This window comes from Acyrthosiphon pisum, chromosome A2, assembly GCF_005508785.2.
Source record: "Acyrthosiphon pisum isolate AL4f chromosome A2, pea_aphid_22Mar2018_4r6ur, whole genome shotgun sequence".
Classification (NCBI taxonomy): Eukaryota; Metazoa; Arthropoda; class Insecta; order Hemiptera; family Aphididae; genus Acyrthosiphon; species Acyrthosiphon pisum.
Window position 1 is genome coordinate 16,183,854 of NC_042495.1, and position 15,364 is coordinate 16,199,217.

At 29.2% G+C, this 15,364-nt stretch overlaps 1 protein-coding gene across 1 annotated transcript in view; it reads left to right on the plus strand.

Moving 5' to 3' along the window:
- The window catches only part of LOC103310490 (coiled-coil domain-containing protein AGAP005037), a gene marked incomplete at its 3' end in the record, with an annotated part of 236,940 nt that overhangs the window by 65,818 nt on the left and 155,758 nt on the right, over nucleotides 1-15,364 (plus strand). The gene's annotated exons all lie outside the window — the stretch shown is intronic.

Sequence of the window (15,364 nt, forward strand, 5' to 3'; positions counted from 1 at the left end):
ATAATAGCTGGGGTCATACCATCGTGTTGCGAACTGTTGGCTTACGTAGGTATATTATACGGAATTTAGAATCGTACAAAAAAATATGTATATAATATATTATAGACTATAGAACCTCTGCAGTTGTACGTCCTATGTGCGCTCGTTAGTTTTATACTGTTGACATTTAATAAAGCAACTTCGTTAAGGGGCCCAGTGTCAGTTTTTCAAATTTTCCGAAATTCAATAAAATGTGAAAATAAAATGTTATATTATAATTGCCACCTCAATTATAATACTTTTCCACTAATATACAACCCGATACTTATTTAGGGGGGGGGGGGTTTGATAGGGTGTATTATATCGAAAAAAATTACTTCACGGGAATAACTCTCAGGCTTTGTAGAATAGTCGGATTTTGATGACTATTTTTTTATCTGAAAGAAGTGGACTTCCTACAGCCTGCATCGATCTCTGATAATGTATTTTATTTCAAATAATTATATTAAACAATTTGTAAAAAATGCTTTTTATCTTGTATTTTGTTTAGACATATTATAAAGTTTGAGGACAAAATATTGAAAAACAGAGATCGATGTGGGCTGTAAAATATCTCTCTCTAGCAATTAAAAAAAATAAATATGAAATTTGGTTGATTTTATACAAGGCGGTGTCGTTATTCTCGCAGAGTGTATTCTTGAGGACAAAATGGCATCGGCAACGGGTGCCATAAATCGTTTTTGTCTCGGTTTTTTTTTTTTGCCCGTATATTATTATAATACAATACAGCGTCTCCAGTGGGAGGAAAAATATAATTGTTATCGATATCCATTAAAGTGTACAGGCCGAGCGTTCGTCCATATTATATAACAACTATAGTACCTCTTACCTATAATACGTATATAACACCACTGCTGCAGTATTATTTATATATCATAATTCGCGTGTACGAGATTTAACGAAAAAAAAAAATTCTAAAATAATCTGGCAACGGTTCGAAACGACGCTTGAGACTTCCCGTCGCACGCTCTAGGTATGTATATATTATTATATCAGTATAACGCTTCGTGTGAAACGACGTGTGTACCAAATGTGTGCCAGCCATCCTGTGCTCTGTTACGAGACGACGCCGAACGACCCGTCTAAATAGACCGTTTAGGCCTCGGCCGATGTGATCTATATATACGAGTAGGCACGTACTTTTTTTTCCATAAAAATAAAATGTTTTTTCTGAGATCTGATGCACCTAGTATGTCTATTTTAAGCTCGAATTTTTTTTTTTTATAAAAATCGCTGAAATCGGCCGAAAAATCGGTGCGCGGCCTGCAGTCAAACGGATCACCTTGTATATTTTTAACAGCCGTGGCGGGGAAACGGGACGAGATAAAATGTAAAAAATAAAAAGCAATAATACATTCGGCCGGCTAGCTGGCACGAGTTTTGTCGCAGCGCGGAGGAGCAGTAGCAGTACACGGTTAACGGCGCGGCGGTCGGAACCACCGCGAGTCGTACGATAACGCGCACCGACCGCGAAAGGGGCGTAACCGCGACGGGTCGTAAGTCGTATCGGTCGTAAACGACTTCGGGAAAACATCGTCGGCGTTCCATAGGATTTATCGGCGCGAATTCTGCGTACCATATTTTCCACGGCGACGATGCGGTAATATCCTACGCGTGAAAAGGCGGCTGATATATTCACGTGTGCGCGATATTCTACGTATACAGTGAAACCTCTAAATACCGGACACTCTCGGGGTCGTAAAAGACTTCGGGAAAACGTCTTCGGCGTTCTATAGGATTTATCGGCCCGAATTCTGCGTACCATATTTTCCATGGCGACGATGTGGTAAGATCCTATGCGTGACGCGTACCGTGAAAAGGCGGCTGATATATTCACGTGTGCGCGATATTCTACGTGTACAGTGAAAACTCTAAATACCGGATACTCTCGGGTCACTGAAATTATTGTGGCCACTATTCAGAGGAATTGAGCTTGTAGAAAGCTTGCTGTTCGGTAAAAATCTGTGCACAAAAAAACGTTGGCACGCTATTCGGATGTGTCCGTTAGGGGAGGTTTCACTGTATTATAAAGTATATTATTACTATAGTTGTTTGTAGTATCCGCGCGAGAAGAAATATTAATAATTGTATTGTTTTAAAGTTTGTAAATTATTATGCGTAAAAACATAAAAACTAAGTGCACCTTCGAGATCGTGAATACCTGTATATAGTGATAATATACTTTTTTATGTTGTTTGATAATGTATTAATGTTTTAAACCCATTACGTGTTCTTTATTTTTTTTTACCACAAGACATTTGTTTTGAGCCGCCGCAGTAGTTCATACAGTAAGAGTTTTTGAACCTTTTGTCTTAGACCGATGTGTCGGTTTACTATTTTTTGTTTTTAATATTATAATATTTTATAACGATATAATGTTACCATATCTATAAAGTTGCTACATTCTATAAACGACGATTTTAGTTAGTCGTTTGTCAGCTGATACTATTAAAACTACTCATTTGTTATAATTGACTGTTCTATGAAGTTGCTTAAAATTATTGCAACATAATTTTCTAATTATCTATAAACAATTAGATTATGCAAATTACATAATCTCTTAAAATAATGTTATCGTTTAATATTATATGACTGTTGTTATTTTCTTGAATTTCTTTATGTACAATCAATATGTAGGTACATTAAAAAGATTGGAAAGTAGGTAATACTGCTCCGATGTACAGTATATGAGTCGAGTGTACTTCGTCATTGAACAGGGGCTGTAATTGATTGGTACAATTTTAATTCAATGATATAAATCATTGTATACGATAAAAAATTATTTTGAGAGAAACCTTGGTTTCCAAACAATTAATTTTAAAATTTTAACAAAATATATTCCTATTTTTTTTAGTTTTTCCCAATAATTTTTATAATACGGCATATCATGATATTATTATTATTATATTTTAATTAATATTTTGTGTTAATAATTATTACCAATACGAGTACAGTAAATCAAAATTATACTAAAAACATTATTATTGTACTTAAATAAACTAAAAACTTAAAACTTTGAACTGCAGTGATTGGAGATGTATATAACCATACATTTTTTTTAAAGTTTATAACGTTTTTTTATTATTGATCATTAAATTAATACCGTTAATATAATTCATCATTCTCCTATTTACATATTAATTTTTAATATTTTCCCTTTGTATAAGAAGTTTCAAAAGTATGAAGTTGTAATCTAATATTTAGAGAAAAAGATACATCAAATATTTTTTTCTAATGTGTTTAATGGATTTGACCTTACTAAAAAATATTAAATTTTTAATAATAAATAAAAATTCGAGTAAAAAGCTCGGTTTTTAGTATTTTAACTTTGAATAAAGAGGATTAAAACATTTTGAAGCCAAGTAAGGAAAAGAAAACTACGATAGTGAAAACTACCTTCATCTTAATATAATATAGTAGAGGTATGCATCAACATTTGAATAAAACTAATAAAAACAATAATTTAGGATATATTCTTACATAATTAAATTCAGTTTAGTACAATTTAATTACACGGTTTAATTAACGTTATTACGTCAACAAAAAAATATGCTAAAGATAATGAGGTGATACATATCTGGGGTCACAATACAATACAATACTGACGTTTAACGATATATTTTCCTAAAATTAATATAGCACATTGGTAACCAAGATGACAAAAGTAGGATTGACTGTCGTGGTAATGTGTCTTACGTAATATTATGTCTTCATAAAATCATAAGCAGTGGACAATATACGCTTAGTAAAATGGTATAGAAATCTAAAGATAATTTATAGATTAAAATCAGGTTTTTGTTAATATATAATTTTAGTATTTTTAAAACTAATACGTTTTCTTTTCTTTGGTTGTGTGTGAAACATTTAAATCATTTAAATATGAACTGTGTTTCCTAAGTAACAAGATGCTAATTTTATTTTGTAACTAATATAATTTTCTTAATTTTTTGAAAATAGTTATTTACATACATCACTATTATATATTAGTATAAGTTTTTTGTCATGCATATACGACCAATTATAAATTATATTACTAACCAGATAACATAATATATATTATTTTTTCGTGTAGGTATTCGGTTAGTCAAAAACTATTTCATATATATGTTTCTAAACACGGTGTTCGGCGTGAGGTTAAGGTGCAGGTGGGGAGAGTTACAGTTTTGTAGAGTGTAGCTTGCGCAGTTACCTATCATGAATTAAATATGAATGCGAATAACCAAAGGGCACACGAATAAAAAAAAATATTGATAATATATCAAAAACTACGCACAATTTACAACCTTTAGGGACCGCGGGTATGTATAGAAATCCTCTGGCCGTGTTTGTATGTGAAAAGTGAATACACAATTGGTACTCGAGCCTTAGATTATGATTCGACTATTGAGCCAAGTGGAAATTTTCCATGAGTGACCTACTCTAGTTATTCAGATATTTTTAGGACGTACTAATCTACAAATAATATAATTTCGTATTTTCGTAAAAATGTTCGTTCAGCCGCTTATTATAATAATATATAAGTTTATCATTTTATTCTTAACTATATTGTTATTCTATTTTTCACTGAGTAATAAATCATATATTATTATTCTATATCATACACATCAGACAAAATAGCTAGATAACCTTTATTATATTTATTTAATATTGACGGGTGGAAGCTCGTTTCAGATACAGTAGGTACAGTAATATTTGTATTTACAATTATTATGAGCAGAGCATTAAAATATTTAAAATATGTACCATTGACGTATCTCTTTGTTATTTTTCCGAATATTGTATTACGTATAATATTGATATAAATGTATAAATAGAACTATGGCCAATTGAAATTGAAATTGTGAAGAGAATTTACGTTGAAGAAGGTTTATGGCGCTTAAAAAGAATCCATTGCCGGGAATCTTTTATCTTGTGTTATTCCTTTACACCCTAATACTCCATTATATATATATATATATATCACATCCAATCTTGTGAAATAGTATTGAGATTCTGATCGCATATTCTAAACCTTTTAGTTTTTACTCAACTAACTATACACAACCATCGCGTTTAAAACATTGCTACTTATGCGTATTCCGGTTGGAATTAGGTTTTTCTCCGACCAAAATTGGATCTCAAATTTAAATATATACAGAATGAAGGTTATTTGCAGTTTAAAATCTCGTTAGAATAATGAAACGAAATCTTTTTGAAATATTTTACATGAAGAAAGCGGAAGAAGCAAAACAAAAAAATGTGACTTTATATAATATAATTTGTTGGCAAAACTGAAATCGTTCTCTAGTGCATATTCTCTAGTGGTGGCATTCTCTAGTGGTGTCTATCACATTTCTGGCACTAAATAGATTTACCGCCTTGCGTACATAATATGATATTTTCACTGTGCAGACCACGTCATCGAATTATTATAAAATGAAATCGGAGTAATGGTTATTCGTCATCTATATATCTGTACTCAATGCTTAGATATAAGGCATGAACCAATTTAAGTAGATAGGTATACTCGGCGTGGGTTTTCGGTGTTCCCAATACATTGGCATGCTGTTTTTGTGGTATCTCATTACAATATTATTATCGTGTTATACTTTTAGTTGCCTATCTACGACGCCGTAGAAACCATTATTTCACCATTGATTTACTTATCGAAAAATAATCCTAATAACATTAGTACTTATCTATACATATTATTAGCTTAAATTAATTTTTACAAACTAATCGTAGAATAAAATAATATTATTTTTCACTTGTTAAACTTTAAAAAAAACATACTAAAAAATGGTTTTCTCAATCGTCTCTCGTACTTGTGTTATTGTGTACGCAAATTTTGCTCTAATGTTTAAACTTTCTTTTTAGACTTTAGGGGACGGTATTTTTTAATTACTTTATAATGGAATTCATAGTGAACTTAATTTACGTAAATAAATCTGATAGCGTCTTATTTTGATAATGTGATCACAGTAGCGATACTCTTTCTAATTCGTAAGAAACGACGTTTAAATTACCTACGCGTATGATCAAAATTTATTTCTAGAAAATTTGTCAAACATAGTTCATCGGTATTTTATACGGCAGTAGGTACTAGTGGTTTTCAAATCTAATATTCATCAAATTATGAAGAGCGTGTGCTGCATAATACCTATGCAAAGTGGTTTATTTAATTAATGGCTTCTATATAAATTAAAGTGTGACGTGTTATTATGTAAACAATAATACTATCAAAATATGTATGACTATTATGTACTCTTTGTAAATTATAATATCGAAATAATACAATTATACCTTTCTATACATAAATATATTATACATTTATAATATTGTCAAATTTAGTTTAATGCATTTACTGCACTCGCGTCTCATAGTAAATGACAAATAACAATACAATTTAAAATCACAATAATAATGTTTTTGATTAAATATTATAAAAAGTACGTGTGACGGATAATAATTATTTATTACATAATATTATTATAATATCTATTTTGTTTTTTTTCGCGATTGGATAAAATTAATAATATTCATGTTTAAACAATGCTCAATTTATAATACTAAGCTTTCAGGAACAGTTCCTAGTATAATACAATATTATATATAACTGTATACAATATATATATGGTTTACAATTAGTTTTTTTTTTACTCGAGACTATACTTTCAAACATTTTTATATTTTAATACTATTATCAATGTTTAGGTACCTACAGCGTTTATTGTAAAGGTTTTCAATAAGCTATATTTTGTTTTTTGTTTTTCATTTAATAATAATTTGCGTTCATTGTGCAACGATTAAATTCCTTAAAGTTACGCAAGAGATGTTTGAGACTTTTTGTACTCTATTTTTTTATTACAATAAACAATGGGTTTTAATCTTTTTTAATAAATATATAAGAATAAGAGAAAACTTTAAAGAGTTTTCTGGGTAGTTCCATTTATGATTGTCATAATTGTCACTGCAGTGTATAATATGTATCCTGTACTCTTGTTTCAATCCACGGTCTACAAAAATAAAAATCTTAAAACTTAATTTTATTAAACAATAAATACTTTTATTTACTTATTTAAGACCACTGCCTAAATAAAATAAAATAAAACTTTAAATAAAATAAATCATTATATTATTATTAAGTATAACATTTTTTTGAGATAGGTGCGATGTAGCGTGATAATAAGTATATTATAAATACTATACTCTCACTTAAATCACATTTTCTTTCTGATATCGTGTTTATTTATTGCTTTTTGTACGTATACAAAACCCATCGTTGAAGCAATAAAAATGTAGTGACACTTTATTATGATTTATGTTCCTCGACATAGTCTGCGTGGGTGTAGATTTTCTTTGTACTTTTATTCGATAACATTTATTCTGTCGAACATTCAAAGTAAAGAAATATAATCCTACTGAAAGTTCCGGTTAACACTAAACGTGTTCTTTTTTTTTTTTTATCGTTGGCGCCGTTTTAATTTATTTTTAAATTCTCAAATTTTTTTGTCAACCATTTCGATGAACGTTATTGACATAAACCTAGAATTAAACCATAGAACTAAAAGTAGTTGTATATTAGTATCATGACAATAATTTATTTAAGATAATAATATAATCGAATTTAATTACGGCGTACCCGAACGTTTTTTTTATTTAGGTTCATCGCTCGTAAATTTATTTTAGGAAACATGATTTAATTTAATAGACTATAATGTAGTATTATACAGTATATACTATCAAATATATATTATATTTTATTATGAGTGTCAATGTTATTATTTTATTTTCATTATTCTGATAAATTAACGATTTATAAAACCAAACATAATGTATATAACACTTAAGTTTTGTAGTTACTTGATGACTAACTTAACTCAATTTTCGCTGAAACATTAAACAATTAAATTCAACAGCCGCAACAAAAATATAAAACCAATTAGGTACGAACAGAATACAACTGCAAAAATAAATTGACGATTTTACAATTAAAATATTTTTAGAAGCTATAAAGTGGAGTGGCAGCGACGGATACGATATTATAATTGTTACCTACTCAACATAATTTACTACCCAAAACCAAGCTATATATTTCTGATAAAATCTGTTATCGTCCGTATTTAGAGAAACCGTTAGAGTAATAATAATTCGTCATATCTATTTAACCCATTGTTTAGCTTTCATAATGTAAATGGTTCCGGATAAACACAACAGACAGAGGCAGTACGATATATCCCTTTGGTACGGTGCAAGTCTAATGTATAAATTAATACAACTATAATACAAATATATTAGTTTACATCTCAGTGTTACCGGATCTCGAGCAATTTTTGTCTAAAACCATACATTGAATTATAAATTAAACTTATGGTTAGCACACGCTTACACAACGGTTATGTGATTTTCGTATTTCAGAAAGTAAAATTTTATACGAATGATAAAAATGCTTTAAATATTATTATACCGCATATGGCGTTAAAATCGACCGTGTCAGTATATGAGTGATGGATATTATACCTACACGTACATATATATTATATACATTTAGTATCAGGAAAAAATATAATCAATCAAAAATCAAACCAAACTTCGTATTGTTTTTCTGCACATATATAATTTGTATTATAAATTATTAAAACAAAAAAAAAAAAATCGTCGGTTACAACAGTTTCAAAAACATAAATTTGTATTTCATGTTTGTAAGCAATCGGTAAACTCACGAAATAGTATTTTGCATTCGTCCCTGAAAGTTTACAAACTTTAACAACATATGATTTAAACCGTGGATTTACTTTATTAAATCTCATTAGTAACACCTGTTATACACTTATATACCTACCACTAAGTGCTTACGTAGAATAAAATTAAAATAATATAATATCTTGTATAATATTTCCTATTGTAATTTCAGATTTTCAAACGCTTAGATGTAAGTGTTTTCGTGTCGGATCATTACTTGATCATTTCATCTCAATTTCGACCTATGCTGATTATATTATATTATACATTTGTGTAACTTGGGTTGTATTTTTTTTTTTGTATTGCAATACAATCAGTCGCACGTTTCCTTAAATCCAATTCCAATTCGTTTATTATTTAAATACTTTTGGAATAATCGTGGCAATTCATCTGCACACAACTACCATTTAGATATTCTGAATAATAATATTCGATGTCACCATATTTCAATGATTAGGTACGCAAGTTTTTCTTATGACCGATTTCTTCTTCGCGTTTTTGAATTACAAAAACTATGGTGGTCAGTAGAATATTGTATAGTATTGGTATAATACGCGTATTAAATCCGTTTTATATGTACTGACCAGTCGGTATAATGGGTTTTATATATTGTGATAAATTGACCTCCACAAGTAAAACATAACTTTTAGATTAGAGGGACGAGTGTATTGATTTTTCAATGAAGTGTGTGTGTTTTTTTGGTGTGTCTGTAAACATATTTTGGAGCAGCATAAATGATAAAATTTTAAACGGCATTATTTTTGACACTCGATACATTACACACCGGTTGTGTAAATGTGGAGATCAATTTAGACACGATTAGGTATAGAGCCATTTGGATAAATCCAAATTGAACGTATTTAAATTGATAAGCCTATAAATGTGACTAAATAGTTAAATCACTACTGAATAACGGCTTTATTGTTGTATTAAACTACCAGCTACACTTCATAATTGATTTTTTTCGGAAAACAAAATTTATCGGCAACCCAATATTTTACGTGACGTGGTTTTTCGTATAGCAAGTTGAAGGATTTGCGAGGCCGAAGGGTGAAACGACGTCAACCATGCGTATAATTAGCACATTTTGATTTTGATTTATTTTTTTCTCTATAGCTATTCCTTAACATTGTCAATTCCAGCTACGCAGTTTCTCCACAGAACCGTCACCGATGTTAAATGCTCGTTAACCGTTCGATACTCTCTGCAAATAGAGTAAGTGGTTATTTTCCAAAGGTCGTCCCTCGTGAAAACGAAAGTAAAGTCTGTCGGAATTGACGATTCCCGACAAATATCGTCTTGGTAAAATACGTTTGTCTTCTCTATTGACTATTATATAATATATTATATATATATATATATATAGGTATATATACTACTCCGATATACCTATATATCGACGCAACGACCATCCACTAAACAGGTAATTTAATTAAATTCGATAATCAATTTAACAATTTAACTGGACAAAATTACAATACGGTTTGAGACGGAGTTTGGGGTAATATCATATAACAGACTTTTTTTAAAATGGATAGAAACTAAATTATTTGATGTCTTATGTGGTTTTTATAATACCGAATAGTTTTTGCAAACATTTTTTTTTTTTATTCTCTTTGTAACATCAAAACGATCGTTGACACTTTTTTTTTTAAATCTCGCTACATGACAAGTGACTTCTGTACACAAATGTGCCAGAGTAATAATAACTCCAGAAGCATTCGTCTTTAGTTTAAGAACTTATTGACGCACAAAATTCCCAAGTATTATGACGTTGTATTCATGTGTCGGTATGTGAAACTCCATTAAGCTTCTTAAAGTATTTTCATCCACATAATACTATGTTACATACTTACATGTCGCCGTATAACATGACGAGGAAACTCTTAAGAAGATATGGATAAAATCTAATGACTGCACCGTTAGACATTTTAAAGGTTAAGTTTACCACAACTATAGATTCAAATATATATCACGGTTTGTCAAATATTATATTTATATTCATAGAAAACTACGCACTCGTAGGGTACGCTACACAGATCAGAACTAAATGTAATTAATCATTTATGACATTTTTTATTATATGACAATCATTTATTTAATCTTTATACAATGATTAATAAACACAATATTATATAACATTACGCAGATGTAGGTATGTTGACATAAATATGTCGCGCTAAATAGTATATCACTAAATTAGTATGATATATTCTGCTAAATTATGTTTATTGGAGAATTATAATGTTCCGTTGAGCGTTCACAGAGTTTAACTTTTATTTTTACTTCAAATTGGGTACAATTAATACTTTTAAAATGACATAATGACGTTACAGTTGCGGTGACGAAAAGACCCACGACGGTCATAAGCGTTCAATTAAAAAGAAAATTTAATTGATAACGACATTCAGAAACACATATACATATATATGTTTAGCAACCGCGTATGACCAATGTTTGTGTGCGACTATAGAATTAAATTGCCCTCGAGACTAGACTGACGTAGTGACGTTAAATATAATTCATAACAGTTGAGAACCGCAATAGTGCGTTGTACGATTCGTTACTATATATTATATTATTATAAAATATCTTGATTTTCACAGCGGTCCAGTTTTATCGTTCCACGCGTTATATAAGTGTTTTGTGGTGATGTTTGGAATTTAAGCGTATGTATTAGATTTCGAACACCGAACCATGTAAATCGGCAGACATGGTTTTCCTATCAATAAAACTGCGATTATACAGTAATATCATATCGTATTTAAAAAAATAATAAGTGCGTAATTCGTTTTACAGACAGTAATCAAACAACGTGTTCTACGCCTCTTCGTTAATATATTCTTTCCTACCTATATATACACGCGGCTGTTGGTGAAATACACAAAGTAAATTTGTTTCGAAAGGATTTGGATGACATTCATATTGATGGGCTCCAGTTTCAAGAGTAAATCGTTAGATGTAACTGAAAGCGGATCTTTTCGTAAAACGCCCTTTTTAGGTTTACAGTGTTCCTTAAATTCCATAAAAAGTGAACGAAGGCCTTAGAAATCGTTTAATATTTTGACTAATCGAAAAAAATATATAATATATTTACGGTGAATCGCGTTTTGCATTCTAAAATCTGCGTATCGGTATATAATAACGGAGATCTACAGAATAATAAATTAAGTGTTTGGATCGAAACGGTATTATATTATAATATGCCTACTAGCTCTCTCGATGCCCTCTATATCTACTATTCAATATAGTCTTCGCACTCTAGTTCGACTCATTGACTCAGCTTCGTGATCCGACCAAACTCGTAGATTATAGGTACCTACTCGACGAACTGCTCAACGCTAAACACTCAATATCTCGAAAAGTGTTACACTTTTTGAAAATATATTTTTGCATAATTTAAAATTTAAAGTCATGACAAAATAATTTATATTTTTCAATTTTTTTTGCCAATTTTTTCGTAACTTTTAACTTTTGTTGAATGACAACATTAAATTCTGATTTCATATTCGAAGCAGTCATTTGTCTTTGAAAATTAGTTGTATAAAAATCAAATTCTTGACAAAAAGGTAGTTAAACTAGTAAAAATTTATAATTATTTTAAGTTTTTAATGAACAGAATGGAGTGGCACGTGGATACCCCGCGAAATGTAAAACGTAAATATATATATGCGTTTTGAAGACTTAAATAAGTTATGAAATTAAAAGTGCTTGTTGTCATTCAAACACTTGAAAAATTATAACAATAGCAAATATCTAGTCAAAAATATAGTTTTCTAATGTCTTCAAGTTATGCAAAATAAATGTTTTTGTTGATGTTTGTACTTTTCAATATGAAATGTGTTTATGGTTGAAATAATCACTTGTATATACGAATAGCTATATATATATATATATATATATGGTGTACTATATAGTCCAAAAGGCATTCACCTAGTATGTAAACGGATTTGTCAAAGTAAACGCAGGTGAAGTGAATAGTGAAGAGATGAATATGAAGAGGATTAGTTACGTGAAATCGTACACCACTCGGCCACTGTGTAATATTTTGGCAATAATTAAGCGTTGCTGAAGCGTCATAAACGATATTGCGTATTGTAAAGTATATATATATATATATATATAATATATATAGAACAACGGAAATAATAGCCTCCTAGTGAGACGAACGATACCGAAACGTCGTAGTTGTCATCGAAAACTATTAAAACTATTGTGTAAGTTATATGACAATAATATTGTATTGTATAGTATATTATAACTGCGTTTTATTGTGTCTATGATATCTATTATTTAATACTATATTAATATTATGGTCCATTGGTCTACATTCGACCATAAAAACAGTTTTAATTGTAAAACACACATGCTCTAAAATATTGCATTTCTCATCGCACTCTCAGTAATGTATCTGCTCTTTTAATTCGTGTGAAAGTTTTATATAGGAACTGATTGTTTTGTTTACTTTGTACTACCCAACTTTGCCTGTTCGTCTAGTAAACTTTTAAATTTTACTAAGCAGATGTCGTCACCGGTGTATTTCTATTATCGTATTTTACCTGCCTTATCTCCATCATATGTGTAAAATATTGTTTGTGCAAATTTACTCTACAATAGTTTTTCCATGTTACCCATATCTACTTTCCCGTCTGCTTACTGGTTCCACCTATGCGTTGAACTTTTCCTCTCCCACCCAAATATTAATGTTTACTTAAATTGTAAACAAATTGTTCTAGACTTCAAACATATTCTTGTTTATGTACGTACATATATACAGATCCGTAACTATCAGTATCAGATTTTGTTGAACATCAAGTAGGTACCTAACCTATTTACGTCCCATGTGACAAATATTTCTTTATAATTCAATTTTATCTTGAATAGTTGGAAAATAAAATAATGTTATAATTTATGTAAGCGTTGTAAATGAATACTTAGCATAATTTAAATAAAAATTTACGCAGTTAAAATTATTCGTTCAAATATTGTGTTTTATGTGTAAATACAAATTTAAGATTTTGTGACTAAACTATAACTTACATGAAATAAATACGTGTTAATATTATAATATCATGCTAAAATAAAAATAATAATATTATGTCCGCAGCCTGCAGAACTATTTAACACCAGTGTGTATCAAAATTGTCTATACAAAGTGCCGTGTTAAAAATTATATCTCCGTTGTAGCTAAGTTATAATATTATTATAGTTTTTCATAATATTATAAACACGTATCGATGAAAATCTCGCTAAATACCTTATTAAATCTTTTTGAATTATTATTATAATGTTTGTTTTTTTTTTTGTTTTTAATAACAAAAAGTCAAAAACAAAAGAGACTAACAGGCTAATATTATATTTTTAATTATTTTACCACTCAATGGCGATAGCTGATATATTTTATAATGATCTTTATATTTTTTAAATTTATTTTAAGCCAAATGAATATTTATGATTCAAATAAAGATAAGCGCACTCAAATTTTTATAGTATATTTGCATATTTATATTTAAGACAATAGTTAAATATTTTTTTTTTAATTTAAACTAACTTTTAAAGGGAAATTCGCGAATATATTATTATAATGTAGGTAGGTATAGTGTAATTTATCAGTTAAAATATATTATTATTAAAAATGTTGATTAAACATTGTATATTTTAAAAGCCTGATAAAAATATTTGATATTATTGGCATAAAATTGTATTTATGTTATGCAACATTTTCACGAAAATTTTACTTGTACTTTAAATCTTATGGTGCCTGTGTTGGCGATACAAATAATATGATTTGATGAGTTGCATTAAATACAGTTCACTTCAATATAAAATGGAAACAGATTATAATTAAATAATTAATAATATTATATACCTATTTGCTATTGCTCACACCCAACATTTCACGATTTTGTTCATTTTTATATTTTCTGAAACGTTTCGTATTAATACATATAAAACGTAACGTAACGTATAAACTACGTTCTTGACATGTAAACTCCATATATCTATAAAAAAAAAAGTCTAACCTTAAGTAGGTATTTTTTTTTTATCATGTCGTATTTGTTTAACGTTTTCTGCGATCATAAAATTATTTCTATTGGTGTATAATATGAGGTATTGGTAGATATAAGATATTTTATGGGTTTTCGCATATCTTTATAATATATGTACCATAGTTCTGTTTTTCACGTAAATAATATAATATATTCAAGACGTTTAGCGCAAATTATACCAGCTTCATAAATATTATATCGAGAGCAATATAATATATTCCGGCTATTTGCATTGGATAACGTTTTATCTTCTTCAGACGCCTGATGTAAGACTAATTGATAATCGATTACGACAAGATACAATAAAACCAACAATGTGCATATTAATCGATTTTAATGTTTGTAATTTGCAAATTGTAACGCATTGTAATAATATTATACAGATCAATCGCGAACAACGAAAATACTTACTGTATTATGTATGGAATTATTTATATAATAGAAATATTATAATGAATAGGTTTTCGTCAACGAGATGGCTTAGCACAATATTAGGAAATACTTATACCAATGTGCACTTGACTATTAAAAAATAATATGGGCAGCAATCGTAA